The 6,942-nt window shown below is 48.0% G+C and overlaps 1 pseudogene; it reads right to left on the bottom strand.

Annotated features, from left to right (window-relative positions):
- Positions 1–1,133: 1,133 nt before the first annotated feature.
- On the bottom strand, positions 1,134–5,827 carry LOC147026130 (uncharacterized; annotated as a pseudogene).
- Between the last annotated feature and the right edge of the window lie 1,115 nt (positions 5,828–6,942).

The following is a 6,942-nucleotide window of genomic DNA, read 5'->3' as shown; positions in this document are numbered from 1 at the left end:
CGTGGAGTCTGGTGGGAGATGACATAACTTTCCCCACCTAGTAGTCGTTCTCGCCACCGGACCTCCGGCCTGCAACAGTTTGGTCGTAAAGGAGTGAGATTCGAACCCCACGCCTCCATCAAGAAATTTACGTAGTGGCGCCGCACAGCTCAAATATTCAAAAGAATTGTGCACTAAGTGATAAAAGCACCAAATTTGGCACACTTGTAGAAAGACATATTATGAAGCGATTTGGATATTTGGCCACCATAGATTTAGCCTCTGAGGGCTGTGGCAGCCATTTTACAAAATGGCGGCCAGGTGACATTAAAATGGCTACCAGAGGAATTAAAATGGCTTGGGCTTCTACATTTGTGGAACGATTTCATCGTTTATGGGGTCTATGGATGCGCCTCACCGAGTACTACAAACATTTGGGAGCAGATTTTCGAAATTCGAAATTTTGAAGGGGGGAAAACCCTTTTTTGGGGAAATTTTTCAAATCACTGTGGCTTTTACGTTTATACTTCGGTGACAACTATCACTGTGCCTATATATGCGACTAATGAGGCTCTACAAAATAGCAGTTAACGATTTTCGCATTTTTTAAGGGGGGGATGGGGGGAGAAAAATAGAAAAATTGCTCTGGGCCCAAATACATTTATGTTTTTTTTTAAGAAAGTCCACGCCACAATGTAAAGGGTCACCCAACTGGTTGCCCCCCCACATGGCAGCAGGAAGGCCTAACTATAGCTAAGCTCCCGGGGGGGGGGGCGCTACTCCCCCAACTATCGGTTGGACTAAACTAGCTAACCTAACACCTAACCTAACCCTAACCTATAGTCCAACCTATAGCCCTGCGGGTGACATAATTACATAACAAGCGTAAAATAAATGACAATGAAAAAGCGTGTAAGAATAAAAATTCCTGGAAATATATCATCAACAACTGACTAAAATATGATCTAAAAATGACCAAACATCCATCCACCCCAAAGCTTCTATTAAATTATTAAAAGTTCAATGCATGGTGTATTTACAAAAGCAACACAAAAGAATTTACTCAAGAAATACAAAATTCCACATTATACATTTCAATGACACACGATGTTACAGTGATATGATGAAAAACTCAAAATTAAAAGTAGAAATGTCTACTTCTGGGTGCACTCCCCCTCACACTGGCACAGAGCAGTACATTCAAGTGCAGCCTTTTTGCACTTGCAACGATTCACACAACCCTTCTTACATTTACATGACAGCAGTTCACGGCAAGTTTGGGCTGCTTGTGGTAATCTTGTCCAGTGGGGCTCATGCAGCCCCTCCTCACTTTTGGTCCACCCCCAGCTGGTTGCCGGCAGCAGCTCTGGTGCAAGGAGCAACACCTGGCCCCATGCATGACCTCCCTGGTAGGCTGCCCTCTTAACGTGCGCCTTGGTTGGAGGAATCAACTCCACATTGTTCTTCCTTGCGAAAAGTTTCTTGCGTGCCTTGTCAATGTCTGTGCATGGACTTGTTCTGTCGTACAGGAGGATGACAAATCTCTCAATGGTGTGCATGACCTCTTCTGGTATGTCACTTGGTGCAGATGACAACTTCAACAGTGCTTCGGTCAACTCCGGCAACACATTCCAGACTGCCCACGCAGTCTTCTTCCCATGACTTGCAAAACTTGACACAGTGTCGCACCCTGTCAGAGAATGGAACATCGCAAGTGCTTGTGCTTTATCTGGCCCCAGTCCAGCTGCTATTTCATGGGCTGCCAGGTTTCGGAACCCCTTTCCAGTTCCGAATGCAATCCACAGTTCATTTTCTGGCTGCAGATTCTGGACAACCGAGACAGCCAACACCACAACATCTGTGTCACCGTTCTGATCATGATTTTGTTGTGGCCATGGCGGGCTGCATGAGATACATGAAGCAGCATTCGACTGTCGGCTTCCTTGTGGGTACATGGGGCCAGCGAAGACAGCGAAGACAGTGGAGGCTTGCTGCAGACTTCTTCTCCATCAGTGACGACGAGTTGCTTGTCTTTCAGTTTAAACCACAGGAGGAGAGCTTCTGACAGGAACTTGAACAACTGTGTCTTGTTGGTGTCGACTCGAAGAAAGTTCTGCCAGTTTCTGGGTATGGCTCCTTCTGCTACCACTCATCTGCGCACTCATTTACCACGCTTTGCTCTTGCACTAGCTTTGAGTGAGTCAGCTATGTCGGTGTCCCATACCAGGTCCAGGCGTGATGAAGATTGAAGCCTTGTAGACATGTAGGGGATAAAGATCTCTTGTGCATACTCTCTGAAGTTCTTGCATGCAGCAGGCTTTAACATCTGCACAATGGCTGGTCCATCAATGACTATACTGGTGGTGGTAGGAGCCTCTGACCTTGCATCTGAGATCTCTTCAAAGCATGTGAGTAGATCGCTTTTTGTACCTACGCGGAGACTCCATCCATCAGACAGTGCTGGAGGGCATGCCTGATTTTCATGGCGAAAGACCTCGTCCAGGTTTCCATCCCTCGTCTGACAGCTGATGTAGAGCCGTGAGAAGAGTTGAGCATTGTTCTTGAGGCAAGTGAGCTTATGCTTCTCCTTGCTCACGTTCCTTCTTGGTTGAGCCCTGAACACTTTGAGCTTATTTCGGTGAATTGTGTCAGCAACTGGCTTGGTTCTTTCAACAAGGCAATCCCTGGAGAAAGCCTGGAACTGCTTTAGGCCAATCTCCCTTACCTTTCTGACTGCCTCAATTGCAGGAGAACCAACAATTTCTTTGGTATCAAGAGCAACGAGATCTGGGCTGTCTTCCTCAAAGGGGTTCCCGAGCTCTTCCATGACTTTGACGAGTGACCGGACATCTTCAGTGAATGTGGCTTGGACACTGGTCGTCTGGTCATGGTGGCGTATGTTGTCTTCTCTTCCAGAGTGCTGGTTTCCATGTTGAAACTCCTCTATGACCCTCGCCACTTCCGGCCCAGTGATCATCCAATGCCTTAAAGCAGCTGGGTTATCAGTGAGGCCAACTGCCCCACCATCTCCTTTGATGCAGGCATTGTTCTGCTCGTGTGCCTGGTCTATTGGGATTGATGAGAAGATCTTCTTTGTCTTTTGTACCGTGAAGCTACCTTCTCGAAACTTTCTGGCTACTTCTGGGTGTCTTTCAGGAAGTTCAGTCATGTCCTTCAAGTGAACTGGAATCCACCCGGCATAATTTATGTGGTCCATGGCATGGAACCAACAGGCCAATTCTGTCAGGGCATCAAGGTACATAGTGAACGATGCTTGTCGCAGAGAACGTACATACACATTCAACAACAACTCCAATTGCAACACAATTGACCAGTACTGGAACTGGGGAATATCCTCTCCTCTCTGATAGCACCAATCTTCAAAAGAAAGCTGATGTTCTCCGTCATTATCTTCTCTCTTGCAATAATGGTCATAGGCTCGATGTTGCAGGATGTGCAGTGCAGCAGCAGTAACCTGATGGGATCTCCTTGTGCGGGTGACATGAGATGCCCGCAGGAAAGACTCGGCTGTTCCAGGTGTGGTAATCTCGGCTTGCACCAGTGTCTGCACCCACCCACTACCATCCAGCCAGTCTCCCAGTGTTTTGAGGGCAGCCATCTCGATATGGATACCACCAAACAGCACGACAACCTTATCTTCACCATATTTCTCTGGCCACTTCCACTGAATTTGCTTTGCCAAGGAAAATAGTAGCTGATCGAATGTGACCACTGGTGTTTGTCCTGGATTCAGATGTTCAACAGCAGTCTTCACGACATCTATGGAGTGGTGGATCATGGCCACTGTGTGGGCACTGTCCTGGAACATGGGAAGCAGGGCGGTGGGGCAGATTGGTCTAACTTCTGGTGGCTGACGGCTGGCATGGAAAGCGGCCCAAGATATGTTCTTGCCTCCCTCATCATTTCCGTCTACGACCTGCCTTGCATTGTGTAGCCAGAGATATTCTTCCTCAGTATGCTTTTTAGCCTCTCTGTCAAGTGACGTCACCCTAGCAGCAGGGACAGGCACATTCTTGACACTGCTGGTTACAGGAGGCATGTCAGTGTAGCACTGCGGCAGCTGGCGGATGAACGTGCTTGCATTCCCAGATCCTCCAGTTACGACTATGGTTCGATCCACACCTTCTCCCATGAAACTGGGATGTTGAATCGGTGAGATAGCTGTGCCATGGAAGGAGGACTTCGCTGTTGTTGAACTCGGATTGTGATCTATATTGTCTACTGCAGAAGTCGTAAAAACTTTTCCACGGATCTTGGGCGGGCAGACAACTTGCTCCAAGTGAAACTTCTCGCAGACACAGTTCCCCATCTTCGCTGTGAGGCGGAGGACACGATCATACGAGATGCTCATGCCAACGTGTGCCAGCCTATCCACCAGTTCCTTCTTGCGCGTGTGGGCATGTAATGTCATCCCCACATATATTGGAAGAGGCGTTTCTTGTGCAGGGCTGTGCTGTACAGTGTAGGATGGTAAGGTGCTTTGCATACGCTTGTGTTTTACGCTGTTGAACTTCACAATTTGAGCAATGGTAACTGCTGCATTGCTTGTGTCTGTCATCTGGTCCTTGATGCTGGGTCCCTCTAAGACCATGCTGACCAGGCCAAGCAGCATTTGTGGCACAGACTCTTTCTGGCATCCTTCAGGGATCCCAATGAAAGGCTTGGCTTTACCAAACATGTGGTGGCGCATGACTTTTGCAGCACGTGCAAGATGGATAGCATCATTGTCGCTGTCCATTTCACAAGCTTTAGCAATAGCATCGCCAACATCTTCTCGAAATGCCAACAGGATGTCTCTTCCCTTGCTGTGTGATTACATGTCAGGGAACTGGGCAAGGAGTCTCTGCTTGAGACGTGTGGAATGTACCCTTGTGTTGCTCCTGACGCTTAGCTGTTCAATTCTAGACTGGTATAGTTGAGCCAGTTCTGCTAACTTGAACACTGGCGCCGTCTCCTCATCCTGTCTGGTCTCTTCAATGAAGATCACAAGTTCAGCAAAAGCTACTCTTGACAGCTCTTTCTCTGGTTCAGTTTCTCCTGGCGCTTCAGAAGATCGGGCCGCTCTGGCACGATTATATAACCCTGACAAGCATTTGGCATGGTACTTAGCTTCCAGGGCCACCACGTCCCCAGCACTGAGTTTGCCAAGTAGGGCACTGTCTTCAAGGAGGGTCGCACAGTCCCTCACGTGCCTGTCAATTGTGAAGGTCGCTGCCTCATGAAGCCGTTCTGAGCCTGCAGGTTGTTCACAGAAGAAACAGGAGGGGGGCCTTGACTTATCTGTGCTCGAGGAGAGGGACCTGGTGCGCTTGCATGCATCAGTATTATGGCTGTCATCAGCAGTTACACGCATTCGCTTTTCGGCTCTCTGTACTTTTGTCCTGTTATATTTCAGTCGACAGGTTTCGTGATAACCAGCACTGTTCGCAACCATAGCTGCTTCAATTCCGTGACCTTCGTCAAGCCGGCGTAACTGAAGCGTACGTGGAAGCTCCTTTCGTTCATTGAATCTGATCAGATTTTCGGCTAGGGAACTGTAGCCGCTCCCGACATCTGTTCGCTTGGACTGTGAGGGACGAGTCAGTGTCTCTTTCGTGTCGTCTTGACAGATGATACACAGGTTCCAGTTCGTTGTTGGTGAATGTGACGACGTTGAAACAGGTCGCTCTGGGTCGACCAACTTGAAGCTCTTGGACATGGCTGCTATTAAGCGACGACCACCATCACCAACCTGCAATGACAAATAAATATATTAGAGTCCATGTTACGACTATACGAGCATATTATACAAAATTTTAATTATTTCCCAAAAAAAGGTTTTCCCCTCCACCCCCACCCCCCCATTCACAATTTCGAATTTCGAAAATCTGCTCCCATACATTTGTAGTACTCGGTGAGGCGCATCCATAGACCCCATAAACGATGAAATCGTTCCACAAATGTAGAAGCCCGAGCCATTTTAATTCCTCTGGTAGCCATTTTAATGTCACCTTGCCGCCATTTTGTAAAATGGCTGCCACGGTCCTCAGAGGCTAAATCTGTGGTGGCCAAATATCCAAATCGCTTCATAATATGTCTTTCTACAAGTGTGCCAAATTTGGTGCTTTTATCACTAAATGCACATTAGGTTAGCTATGCTGCCCCACAAACGGGATTTGGACCAGGGCTGTGCCTGACAACCCTCTCTCCCCCTTTCCCTTCCGAAATTAAGAGCAGCAGTAAAAACGTGTAGCGGCCGCAGAGTTTCTGAGGTGGCCTCAGGATGGCCCTACGCCATATGGCTATCTTTTACAGGCCGTAGGGGTCTCCGTGGAATTAGAGCGCGGAGTTATAACTTTTTTCATTTCTCAGTTGGCCGTAGCAATTCGACAAGCCATAGCCATGACGTAGATGTGTTCCACGTCGACCGTACGTAGGGCGTACGGTGGGCTTGCATTATTCGTGCGGCTGCCGTCGGCTCTTATCAATGAAAAATGAATTTTGCCAACCCCCAAAAAATTACGGCGGCTGCACTATTTCCACGGTCGCCGTAGGGTAGTCCAAAGGCATCCCTGTGTTCAACGTACAGTGGCCTTGCGGTCTGTGTGACTACCTGCGGGCAACGCAGGGTCGACGCACGGTTCTTCTACGCCTGCCGTGCGTCCTACGTATGGCCTCCGTGGCAGTCTGCGTCGACCGTGCGCTACCACTAGAGATCGGAGTATAGGTGTTTGCCACCAGTGTTGGGCACAAAAGCGATAATCCGAAAACAGATAATTATCGAAGTTTACTTTTTTATTGGACTATTATCGGAAGTTAACTCCCATTTATCGTGATCGGACCAGTTAACTTCCGATAACTCGATTTTTTTAGTCCCATAATGTCCGTTAATTTTTTTGTCCGATAACATTTTTATCGTTTCTGGGTCGCATTTCGCCGAACTATTTAATTATCAACGAGGAG

Source organism: Eptatretus burgeri, chromosome 5 (genome assembly GCF_056783735.1).
Source record: "Eptatretus burgeri isolate ZD-2024b chromosome 5, Ebu_testis_v1, whole genome shotgun sequence".
Lineage (NCBI taxonomy): Eukaryota > Metazoa > Chordata > Myxini > Myxiniformes > Myxinidae > Eptatretus > Eptatretus burgeri.
The sequence above is the reverse complement of the archived record's forward strand: the minus strand, read 5'-3'. Positions and strand labels throughout refer to the sequence as shown.